The sequence below is a fragment of the Chiloscyllium plagiosum genome, chromosome 4, assembly GCF_004010195.1.
Source record: "Chiloscyllium plagiosum isolate BGI_BamShark_2017 chromosome 4, ASM401019v2, whole genome shotgun sequence".
Taxonomy (NCBI): Eukaryota; Metazoa; Chordata; class Chondrichthyes; order Orectolobiformes; family Hemiscylliidae; genus Chiloscyllium; species Chiloscyllium plagiosum.
The window spans coordinates 91,043,368-91,056,944 of NC_057713.1; positions in this window are offsets into that span (position 1 = coordinate 91,043,368).

Below are 13,577 nucleotides of genomic sequence, written 5' to 3' on the forward strand. Positions count from 1 at the left end.
CTTGATTATCAGGGAGAGTCAGAGAGCTTCACGCAGTGGTACATTAGAAAACATACAGTATGTTTTCCCATGTGTCACACCAGTGTGTCCATTTCCCCTTAGGGGACATGGTCATGATATCATCACTATCATAACATGTGACCTGAGGATATAAAGGTCTCAGGCCACATTTTACTTTAAATCACTTGAAACACGAAACTCTAATGGAATCATGCTGCTCTTTGTAAATTAATAGCTTAATATAAGATATAAAAACAGAAAATTCTGAGGAAATTCAGCAGGCGTAACATCATTTGCGGACAGAGAAACAGAGATAACATTTTGAGATCAATACAACTGTTTTTTTTCCCATTTCTGGAGAAGCTGTCTAACTTGCTGAGTTTCTCCAACATTTTCTGTTTTTATTTCAGATTTCAGGAATCTGCATCTTGCTTTATTTGAGAAGCTTTATATTAGCACATGTATGACCCTGAGGAATATAATGTTCAGACATAATGTTTTGTTGTAGGAAATGTTTTTTAGAATCTTCAATACCATGATATTCACACAATTTCTTATGTTCCAAGAACTAACATAAGCTCTGCACGAGCACTTAAAATACCAGGGCAGTAGGCTATGGACCAAGTGCAGATAAATGGGGTTAGTGTACTTTGGTGTTTGTCGGTCAGCATAGACATGGTAGGCCGAAGGGCCTGTTTCTATGCTGTATGACTGTATCACTCGATAAGCATTTGCCTGTTGGAGGCAAATTCATTTAAGGCAGTAATGATGATTGTGCATCAAAGATGCCAATATTCTGGTGACAGATATTTGGAAACTAAACGAAGACCATAACAACTTTGGACCACAGAGTTTGGGCAAAGGGTGAGCTTCTCACTTTTAAGTATATATCTATAGATAAGGCATTAACCACTAAGAAAACAGAACTAATTTCTTAAATAAAAACCAAAAAAAACTGTGGATGCTGTAAATCAGAAACAAAAACAGAAGTTGTTGAAGAAGCTCAGCAGGTGTGGAAGCATCTGTGAAGAGAAATCAGAGTTTGGCTCAGTTCTAAGGAAGGGTCACCTGGCCCAAAATGTTAACTCTGATTTCTCTTCACAGATGCTGCCAGACCTGCTGAGCTTTTCCAGTAACTTCCATTTTAGAACTAATTTCTTGTTGATTAGATTGTAAGTTCTTCCAAAGCAAAAGAAATTTCTGAGATTGCCTTAAATTAAAAAAAATAAAGAAATGTGCAACATTGGGCTAGAGAACCTGGCCAGTAAAGTTCAGTCCACAAAGCTGGAAGACCACAATGCTTTTTCCTTCACAGTTTATACATAAGTAACAGTTCTCATAATTGCAGCTGCAAAGTCTTTGTTCTTAAAGAAGGAACAGCTTCTAATTTACACTGGCACAATGTCAGAGAAATGTGGCTTAATTTATCACATTCCAAGCTTTGCAAAGGGTAATCGTGGATAAGAGAAACCTATAATGGTTTGGACACTAGTGACACTTTTATCGAATTACAACTAATCCAACAGGCTGTTTTGGCCTTGGCTTTGGTGGCTGCCTAGGATTCCTTGTGGTGGTATCGGTGCCGGGTTTCCTTGACCTCAGTAGCCCTGGAGCTGTGAATTGAACTAAGATAGACCTTGTTGTAATTTTTTGTTGTTGTTTTATTCATATATAATTTATTATTAAGATGGTGCTGGAGTATGGTGACTTAAACACTTTTCACTTTTTAAAAAAAAAATACAATAAATTATTCTTCTGTTCTTAAAAAAAAGTTCTAGTTTACAGACTAAGTGATAAATGATCCTGAGAATAAGGAGCTTTGATAAGGAGGGGCTTTGCAGAATTAACACATCTAGTCTTTACACGAATGATCAAAAAGATCTCAAGAAGATCTGGAAGATTCTTGAAGTACAGCTCAAGGCAAGAGTTAACTTTAGGATTAACAGGCTTCAATCCATGCCACGCAGGCAGCAACACTGAAAATCTATTTGTCACTTTGTCGGATAATTCCACAGCAAAGGGCATGAATATGACCTTTCCAAGGGGGAATTGTCATAGAGGCTCTTTGATTAAGTCTTTGCCTGCACAGCAATTCCAGCCATAGCACTGTTGCATTACTTGAGGATGGGTGCTGATTTGAAGCCACAGTGACAGACCAACAATGATTATGTACTCCACAGCAAAGTGCACCAAACCAGCAAGGCCTGTAACAGTCAAATCTGTCACACTTACACAAAGCTCTCTGGCTTTTTTTATTATCTGGCATGAAAGAAGATTGAGCGCTCATTCATTAAACCATGTCTAAAAGCCAAGCCATATCCCAGTTCTGAAGAAGAGTTATCCTGGACTTGAAATGTAAACTTTGTCTCTTTCTCCACAGCTGCTGCCAAGCCTGCTGAGTGTCCCCAGCGTTATTTGCTTGTTTCAGATTTCTAGCATCCACAGTATTTTCCGTTTATCCCTGAACAAAACACAAGCGATCAACAAGACAATACAACTACACAACACTGGCAGCGTTTCAAATGTTAAGAATCCAAGTTCAAATCCAACCAAGCAAAAGTCAAATTTCAGAAGATGGCCAAGTTTGCCCTTCTCTTAACTTCATGCACCATGTCAATTGAGAAAAGAATTTACAAACAATGATTTAATATCATACATCTTAAAAAAGAGGAGAAATTTAAAATTTAAGAATGAAATGGGAGTACTGCTGACATATTACCAGTACACAACCTAAAAGATATGTACCTCAGCAATTTGTGCTCCTATGAAAGACCATCTTACAATGTATAACAGGTCATCAATTCCATGCATGGGCAGAATTACACCTACAGTATTGACATGCAAGTTCATCTTGGCTTCCTGAAACCTTCTCCCTGGTAGATACCAATGAATCAATTCAAATCATAGAATCCCTACAGTGCAGAAAGAAGCCATTCAGCCCATCAAATGCACACAACCGTCCAGTTGTATACTGCCCAGATCCAACCCCTGTCCTATCCCCATAACCCCAAGTTTACCATGGCTAACCCACATAGCTTGAATATTCCTGGACATTACAGAATATTTACTCTGGCCAATCCACCTAAACTGCACATCTTTGGACTGTGGGATGAAACTGGGGCATCTAGCGGAAACCCATGCAGAGACAGGGAGAGCATGCTAACTCCACACAGACAGTCACCCAAGATTGGAATCAAACCCGGCTCCCTCTCGCTGTGAGGCAGCAGGTACTAATGACTGAGCCACTATGTCACTCCTGGGGTCCTGTCATTGTTTGACAGTTCTAATGCACAAATTTAGAGACAGTCACAATTGATAAAATTCAACCTGACACATTATAGTGGAACAAACACTATGAAATTAGTCAATAGTTGGCAAGAATGTGACTTTGAAGTTTGATATAAGACAGGCACCAGGAAAATTATATCTGACACATGGAACAGATTACCTAACCCACACAAAGACCACAATATTCCTCTTCATCTACAAATTTATGCTCCAGACTGAAAAGTTGAAGCCTTTCTCAAGGTTGATCTGTTACATTTTGGCCTGAGCCAGTATGAACAGTTGCTGCCGAAGATAAGTAACCATCATCCAGGGGCGATCTGACATTACTGAAGAAATATTTGAGAAGATTCATTCACTTTTGACAACAAGAAATAAACTTTGTTCATCACAATAAGTCATTTTCAAGAGGAAACTAGACCTAATATTTTTGATGAGAGAAGAAAGATTTAAAAAGACAAGAGGGGCATTTTTTTATAAACAGAGAGTGGCTTGTGTGTTGAATGAACTTCCAGAGGAAATGATGGATGCAGATACAGTTACAAGACATTTAGGTAAGTACATGAATAATAAATGTTTGCAGCGAGATGGGGCAAGCACAGGCAGGTGGGACTAGTTTAGTTTGGGATTATGGTTGGCATGGATTGGGTAGACCGAAGAGTCTGTTTCCATGCTGTATGACTTGATGACTCTATAGCTCTAATACCAAAAGTATTATACAAAGATAGCATGACCACATTATATCAAGCACACATGGATATTGAATGCAAAAGACAACTAGTGTGTTACTCTATGTCCTGACCATAGATGGATCAAGATCTTCAAAGATGCATGAATGCATGTGAGACATGTCAAACATATCAACACCAGTAACAGAGGAGGCTTCCAAATCTCAGCAATGTTACCTCCAATCCTTAGACAAAAGGACAGGCATAGTAATGCCAGAGATGTATAAAACACTGGTTGGACCACAGTTAGTGTACTGAGCTCAGTTCTAGTCATCCCATTATGGGAAGGATGTGATCACATGACAGAGAGGACACAGAGATCCATAGGTTGCTATAAGGGATAGAGAAATTATCTTATGAGGAAGGCTGGGTAAACCATGGTAAATGCAGGGTTACTATGGTAGTAACCATAGTTACTATGGGGGTAATATGGGCCTGGGCAGGGTGCTGTTTGGAGGATCAGTGCAGACTGGATCGGCCAAATGGCCTCTATCTGCACAGTAAAGAATCTATGATTCTACAAAAGATTGGATTGGTTGCTCTTTTTTTGAAACAGAGGAGGCTAAGGGGAGGCTTAATTATGGTGAGTAAAGTAATGAAGGAACAAGGTACAGTGAAAAGGAAGAACTGATTTTCATTAGCTGAGAATCAATAACCAGGAGGCATCAATATAAAATAATGGTTGGAGAATTAAAAGTGCATCAAGGAGGAATAATTTTCACCCATTGCCTGAAGAATGGAATTCATTGCCTGAAGATCAGGATGAAAATCATCATAGTCCCATATGGTATTCTCTCATTAGAGAGAGACAACTGTTGGTACTGTTTAACCTCAAGATCACCACATCTTAGGTGAGAGGTGAGGGAAATTAAACTCATGTTATTAGAGTTGCTATATTTATTGCAAAGTAATCATCCAACCAACTGAACTAACTAATGAACTAAAAACAAAAGTCCTGAACACATTAAAAAATACACTCAAGATGCCATAACCTACAGGTTTATAGACTAACAGCAGAAAAGAGTGATTAGACTGGACTGTTCTATTCTGCTGATGACATGATGGACCAAATAACAGCATAAAAGCAAATTACTGAGGATGCTGGAATCTGAAACCAAAAGAGAAAATGCTGGAAAATCTCAGCAGGTCTGGCAGCATTCGTAAGGAAAAAAAAGAGCTGACGATTCAAGTCTAACTGACCCTTTGTCAAAGCTACAAAAAGGGAGAAATAGGGAGGTATTTATAATAGGCTGAGAGAAGGTGATAAAAACAATGACTGCAGATGCTGGAAACTAGATTCTGGATCAGTGGTGCTGGAAGAGCACAGCAATTCAGGCAGCATCCGAGGACAGGCAAAATCGACGTTTCGGGCAAAAGCACAGAAAGTGCTGAGAGAAGGTGAGTCATGGCTCCAGAAGCAAAGGTAGCAATAAAGAGGGGATAATGACAGTGCATAGAGAGATTATATGGAGATTGACCGAATAACCTTCTTTTCAGAGATAATGGGTCAAATAACCTTCTTCTGTGCCATAATTCTTTCTTTCTATGTTTCTATCTGTGATTTTTTCCATGTCCTGAATTTGGTTAATTGATAAAGAGTGAATTGATGAAGGCCATGGTGTAAAATGAAATCCAGCAGTCTTTGCTTCAGTCTGACAATTTTGGTTTGTTGCTGTCTTCATCGCAGCCCAGCTCCATATTTAACAACATTCGTATATAGAGAGGGTCTGGGGTTAACAAATGTAGAACTTGTAGCAGCAGATGTTACTCATGTTATGGCTGAGGCTACAGTCAGGAGGGACCAGAGCCAAGCACTGTCACTGACCTCACAATGCTAAGCACCGATTTGAAGTGCGGGGAAGTAATAAAAGACCCAAGTGTGCATATAAATAAAACCAAACAGAGCAAGAAAATGCAATGCCAGCTCTGAAGCTGGAAAGCGAGTTCAATAAGGGTGTAGAATTGTTCAGTGATTAATTATAGCTTCAGTCCATTATAGACAAAAAATGTTCATGCAACAGCAGAAAATCAACAAAACGTGAAAATCAGCGTTGAAGCCAATACTTCTAGATGCAAATTCAAAGTATTAAAAGCAAAATTTCTCATAGGGTAAATTAATAGAATTACAAAAATATAATGATAGCAATTAAAGGCAAAAAATGCAAATTTTATAGTCAAGGACAATTACTCCATTTATAGTGTATTGGAGTGGTGCCAGATTAGGGTAATTTAGATCCAAGTAGCTCACGGTTATACCATGATGAATGTTTGCACTTCTTCACTGAAATGCAAATAGGTGAGAAGTTCAGGAAGAAAGCTCAAATTAGAAATACCAGCAACAGTACTTCATTAAAATGATGGGTGTTTCATTCTGTGCAATCTGCTGGCAAAAACAAAATGGGGTTACTTTCTTTTCAATGCTGTTCCTAATGTTGATCAGGGCTACATGTTACGATTGCAGATCCTGCATTTAATTACAAGAGGTCATTAAGAAGTTTAACATGTTGAATCCTGCACAGCTATTCTGCAGCCAGATACACCAATAGGAAGATTTATTCCATCCCATAGGAAAACACTGGACTTCATGAAACCTAATTAAAGAAGAAACTTTTCATATCAAAATGATATGGTTAATAAGCTACGCTTTTTAAAGCACTGTGTAGAAATCCATTTAGAGTTTCTGGTGCACCTTTTGACTTTAGGCTTTTGTTTTTAAATGTTCAGCTAAAAATTTCAGCAAATATTGTTTTTGGCTATCAATCAAAACCCCAGATCAACAGATGATGAATTTTACAAATTATATTATTCCCAGTTCACCTTGTCTTCACCAATCTATTTTTCTTAACAAATATAACAACAAATATAATTGAATCAATCTACTTAGCTGTGTGCCTATCTCAGCTACTGAATGATGTGGAATACTCCCACAATAAGCAACTTAATCACTTCATATATTAAGTAGGTATGTCAAAGCTGAAACACCTCTGGAATTTCACTTTTCTTCTTTTACAAGAAAATGATATATTACCTATGGCAATCTCCCTCTGCTGTTAAGGGCATTCTTATCATCGAATTAGTTAGCTCACTGGCCTGAGCTATCTCTTTGTTAATCCAATTAATTCCCTCTCTTCCTCTTGCCCCATCAAATATCCAGTAATTTTCTCCTTTACAGGTATATATATTCCTTTAGAAATTCTTTGGTTGAATTTGCTTTCGCCAAGGGTTCCAGGCAGTATTCCATGTCATAACATTCCACATCTATCATAAGTAAAGTGATCGTAAGAATGGCTGAACAAACACTTTGGGCTGAGTCTTACTTTTTTTTGGCTAAGTTATTTTGACCTTTTTGAAAGGTTTTTCTAACTTTATCTTACCAAGCCCATCTTCAATTGCCTGCCTCACCTGTATCACTTCCCTCATGTGCAGCTTTGCCCAATCTTACCACTGCTCAGTGGATATCCACTGAAGGATCAGCATCCCTTGCGCCCATGCCATCTTTGATAAGACAAAAGTTAGCCATTCAGTGTTGGCTCACAATGGCAATGCCATGGCACAGCGCCCCACGCTGGCCTCAAATTATGGAGCCATACAGCATTGGAACTGCCTGTGCTGACCAAACATCCCAATCTGACCTAGTCCCATTTGCCAACATTTGGCCCATATCCCTCTATTCGTATATATCTATCCAGATGCCCTTTAAATGTTATAGTTCTACCAATCTCCACCAATTCCTCTGGTGGCTCATTCCATAAGCACACCACCCTCTGCATGAATAGGTTACCCTTTAGGTCCTTTTTAAATTTTTCCCTTCTCACCTTCAACCTATGCCCTCTAATTTTGGACTCCTCCACCCTTGGCTATTCAACTTATCTGTGCTCCTGTTCATGGCACCTGGCTAACATGGTAGACACTTCTTCATGCATACAACACCATTCTCTCATCTTAGTTGTTGTTTAACCACCACCTCACATATTACACCTGTCCTTAGCTACTAGCCATCTGAACATCCTGTATGTCAGCGCTACTCTGTCACCAGTGACTACTGGAGGCCCACAGCTTTTCATTGTCCAGTAGGGGAAGATCACATACAGACAACAATCAGATAATTCCATAGCTGAACTCTTATTTACAGATAGGAAAAAGAAACTTAAATAAAACTGATAGTCACTGCAGTTCAGCATGACAATGCAAACTGAATTTCTGGTGTCATGATCAAAGGCTATTTTACTATTCTCCAATTGCCTGCTGCATAAAACCTGGATGAATCAGGTCCTACCTGGCTTTAGTATGTGATGCAGCTGAATATTGTCATCGACAACATCAGCTTACTCATTCCCATGAAACTGCCCCATTCCTCAGCGTCCAGCACATCACCTCCAATAATGCATTTTACAGCACACCAAGACATTGCAGCACACTCTTTCCGGACTATACCAGAACGTCTTCACCATGCCCCCACCCCACCCCCCACTCCCACTTCTCACCCTCAGACCGGTCCAATCAGTGGGAATGTACCTTCAACAGCCCTATTATCTGCTCCACCATGTCCCTGGTCACAGCATGAGCAGCATTATACCTGCGCTCTGTATCAGTCAGGGGGAGGTACAATGGTTTCATAAGCCTTAGACACACTGGGTAGCCCTCATCCTCCAGTAACCAGACTTATAAGGTATCTGGATCCTCAAGCACCCTAGGTACACCAGAGTACACCAAGACATAGGAGTCACAGCAGCTGCCACACCTTCAGGGAGGAGTAATGATAATCACAGATCACATTAATTGAATCAAACACTTCCTGATTATGAATGGCCGCATGTCGTGATACAGCCTTCTCGGTGTCACGAGCATGCAATTGATTGCACTCTGCATTTGGGGGAGTCAGCATTGTTCCTGAATCCTATCACCTAGGCTATATCACTGACCTCATCTTATTCAAAAGTAATGAAATGTTGTGACCTTTCACAGAAGGTATCGGTCACTGTCCTGATGTGTTTGTGGGAGCATGACTGAGAAATCCCACATGGGGCACCCGTCACTCCCTAAATGGAGCCAGATGCATCAAAGTTCAGAGCGGCAGTGATGGTCACAGCCACAGGGAGATGATAGCCTTCCACTCCCACAGCCCTCAGGTCTTGCTCCAGCATCCAGCCCAGTTCCATCACAGTGTTCCTGAGCTGGATGGGTGACCCTCATTCTCTTCCAGCAGTGGCCAGCTGCAGCTGCTCCTAGGTTTGCTATCCTTCTTGTTCCTTCTACATCCATCTTCGCCTTCTTGGATAGACAACCATAATGACCACCAGGTGGCTAGCGGCAGGCTGCATCCCTCTCTGTGCAAAGGAGCTGAGTAAGGATCAGAAGGATGATAGAGTTTCTTAGATCTCCGAAACGTTGTACCTTGTTGATGAGGGCTGAGCACACAATGAGACCTGCTGTATGTGGAAAACAAGGGACACGGCTGCATTATACATCCATCTTCAGACTCAGTATGTGCAGCTACTTGTGAAGTCAGCTTTTTAATGTTTTGCATTGTACTGTGAGGATTTGTGCAGAATTTCTAGTTGTTCTTTATAACACAGAATCTTACAAATGATCAACTGGCTGTCATACGCCACTTTTATAGATTTCTTTTAAATCAAACCTTTATCATAGGAGTAATATGCAAATAAATGTTAAAACATTTAATAGCAATTCACAAAAGTAGACTTTAATTATTTTCTTTTATTACAGTTTAGAACAGTATTTGTTAAAATAGCCTACCAGGTCTATAGGCAGCTGTCTGCAATTGAATAGGTTTTCTTTTAAAAATGCAATTGAAAAAAATGCTACAACCTGTCATTATATTATCTGGAACCGATACAGTACCTCAAATCTGACTCCCACTGCATCTTTCTTGATGAAGGACTTTTGACTGAAACGTCGATTCTGCTCCTCGGATGCTGCCTGCACCTGCTGTACTTTTCCAGCACCACACTCTCGACTCTAATCTCCAGCATCGGCAGCCCTCACTTTCACCCACCCTACCAAGGTGAGGCCAGATTTCCGATACTTTCAGATTTGAGGGAAGGCCATTTGAACTGTGGAAAGTTTGGCTTAAACCGGTTTGGATGAAGTTAAAGGTCACTTGGAGCACATTGTAGAGTGGTCTACAAAGTGGCAAGGTCAGTAACTGGTCTGGAACTACACCGTGTTAATGCAGCACCTGAATAAAGTGTCCAGGTAAGTTTTTTTTTATTCCATTGAAATTGATGTAAAAAGTGCTTGGTTTTCAAGTTTTCTGCTTAGCCAGATTCAAAGCAGTCAACCTGTAAAGCATGGTGCTATGATTCATTCTGCAAGTTTCATTCTGAAATGATTTTATTTTCTGCTGCTCATGCACAGAGGAAATTCTTTTTCTGGCTGAAATTAGATCTACTGCTTGTGATACATTTCTCCCAATTATCAATTATATTGGCTACAAAATGGATGTAATGTACAACAGGCAACTGATGTGATATATTCCATTTTATCTCATCCTTCCACCCAAAGATAAATAATCCTCAATTTAAACTTGTAATCTTTGAAACAACTTACCTTCACGTGTACTTTCAAATGTAAACTGTGTACTTTAAAGCAAAATACAAATGTTTTCACACTTTCATATTGAGTTTGAAGTGTTCCTCAAAAAGCAGAACTTTTTCAAATCATAGTCTGCACTTATGGTCTTAACTATCAAGTTGAGTTTATATGTAAAACTTTATTGTCACACATAAGTACTAAGGCATCACAGTCATAATTTTGCACACAAGGTTGAACTAATGACCTGGAGATCCAAGTTCAAATTCCATCACAGTTGTGAGGATGTTGAATTTAGGTAATTAAATAAAGTTAAAATAAAGTGATAGTATCAACAATGATGACTGGAACTTCCAGATTGCTGTAAAAATCTGGTTTATTAATGTTCTGTAGGTAGGGAAACATGCTGCTTTATGTGGTTTGGCTTGTATGTAACTTCAGAACCACAGAAATTTGTTTGACTATTAACGGCTCTGTGAAAAGACCTAGTAGCCATTCAGCTGAATGACATTAAACAGTACCAGCATCCTTCACGAATAAAAGATACAGTGGAAGGGAAGTAAAATTGGATGAATTTGGAAGAAACATATACTGTTGGAGTTTTAAATGAAAATGTATTTAAATGTACATAGTTCACAAACATTATAAAAGGTAAAATCACCATAATCAGACGAGACCAGAGGGCTGTCCTCTCATTAGAGACTGAGGACTAATGGTGGTTTAACCTGAGCATCATCTCGCTTAAGGAAAGGGGAAGAGATTGAGAAAGAGAGGTCTTCATGGTAACCTCAACAGATGCAGGTAAACCCCATACTGGTGGTATCATTCTGCATTGCAAACCAGCTGCCCAGCTAACTGAGCTAACTGACCTCTAGTATTTATGAATATATTTTGCACATATTTGATGTAGGTGCATAATTTTTCATTGAATGCAAATAGAAAGTTTAATAGTAGCTATAAGGACCATATTTGCCTGGTTGTTGTTGTAAAAGTGCCATGAGCACCCTCCACTATGATGGTGTCATAGGAAATGTGGGCAGAACAAGTTAGGATCTCGAGGGACTGAGTTCTAATATTTAACATCCTTCTCAAGATCTCTTAAACAATGTCTATCATATCAATGTAACCTGTAACTAGTTGTTTACATGTATAAACTATATCTTGTTAACTACAAGCGATTCATTTAGTTACAGAGTTATACAGAAGAGAAATAGACCATTTCGTCCAACTAGTCCATGCGGACCACAATCCCAAACTAAACTAAGCCCACCTGCCTGCTACTGGCCCCTGTCCCTTCAAACCATTCCTATTCATGTACTTATCTAAGTATCCTGTAAACATTGTAACTGTGACCACATCCATTTCTTTTGGAAGTTCATTCCACACATGAACCACCCTCTGTGTTAAATATTTGCCTCTCATGTCTTCTTCAAAACTTCTCTCCTCTCACCTTGAAAATGTGCCCCTCATCTTGAAATTCCCCATCCTAGAGAAAAGATGCCTACAATAAACCTATCTATACCATCATAATTTTGTTAACCTTTATTAGGTCATCTCTCAACCTCCTATTCTCCAGTGAAAATGTCCAAGCCTATCCAGCCTTTCTTTATAACTCAAATCTTCTATACCAGGCAACATCCTGGTAAATCTTTTCTGAACCCTCTCTAGCCTAATAATACCCTTCCTATAACAGGATGACCAGAACTGGACTCAGTACTCCAGATTAGACCAGTAAGTGGTTTTCCTCTACCACACTAGATCTGTAATTTCCTATACTTAAAGCGGATGATGGTAGCAGCCTCCATAATGAGCAGCAGCTCATACAGTGTAGTGATCTGGCATGCCTATACAACAGTTGCTGTGTGTTAATGACTCAGTAACACAGTGGGAATGCTTCCTCAGCTTGGTAATTCCAGCAAAATGGTAAAGCCTGTTCTTAAAGAACAGTTTTTCAGTGATTATGTCTGAAACATTGAGTAGACAAAAACATCCCTGTCAATGAAAGGATTTGGACATGAAAAGAAGTGCAGGCTACATGAGCAGTTGCCAGAATACAACATGCCTGGTTTGGATCTTTGTCACACGACAACAAAACTGCTTTCCAGTCAAAGTGAAGAATTTGCAACTATGGAATCTCGTAGAAGCAGTAGTGGAGTGTGCCACACTGCTGCCTTCTCATCAAAGTTAACATCAGATTAAAAATACTTTGGTCTGATCCCCTTTGAAAGAGGTGGTGACTCCTGCACTCAGTCTGCTATGTTAAATGGAGATAAATTGTTGCCTTGCCTTTTTAAGCAATCTCTCTTAATGATAGCACTGTGTAAATGCAATCGGGAATTACACTGAGTTGAAATATGACAAATAACCACATGCCATGTCGCACCACCGTACAGATTACACTTTGTGCTGAAAGCATATGTGCTTTATAGCCGCAATTAAATGTTTTTTCTTCCAAAAAACTCCAGTGAGAACATTTGAGAAAACGACTTTTTAATCATCTATATAGCTGTGAAAACTACCGCCTCATGATTGTTCTGAAAGTCTGCACACTTAAAATTAATTGTAATCCATAGCTTTAGAAAATAAAAGCTCCCAGATCAGTATTTAATTCAAATGTATTTTTTTTATCATGCAGCTGCTTCTGTGAGCTCCCTGAACCATGCCACGCTGGGGCATCTTCTCAGGGATACCAGCTTATCTCTTTGTTAGATAGAATTGTGAATAAAGTCTGTACTGCAGTGGCAGGGTGAAAATGGATTAATTCTGTAAAGAGAAAAGACTGGATCAATTTTGCTTCTGAATAACTTCATGTGAAATTACAAGTAATGGCATCCCAACTCCTGCCCTCAAAGCTCTGACTAAAGAAGGCAAACGTGCCAAATGCCTACTTAACCACCCTGCCTAACTGTGACGCCACTTTCAACAAACTATGTACCTGAGCCCCTAGGTCTCACCCTTTGACAATACTCCACAGAGTCCTATCATTAACTGTGTAAGTCCTCCCACAGCTTG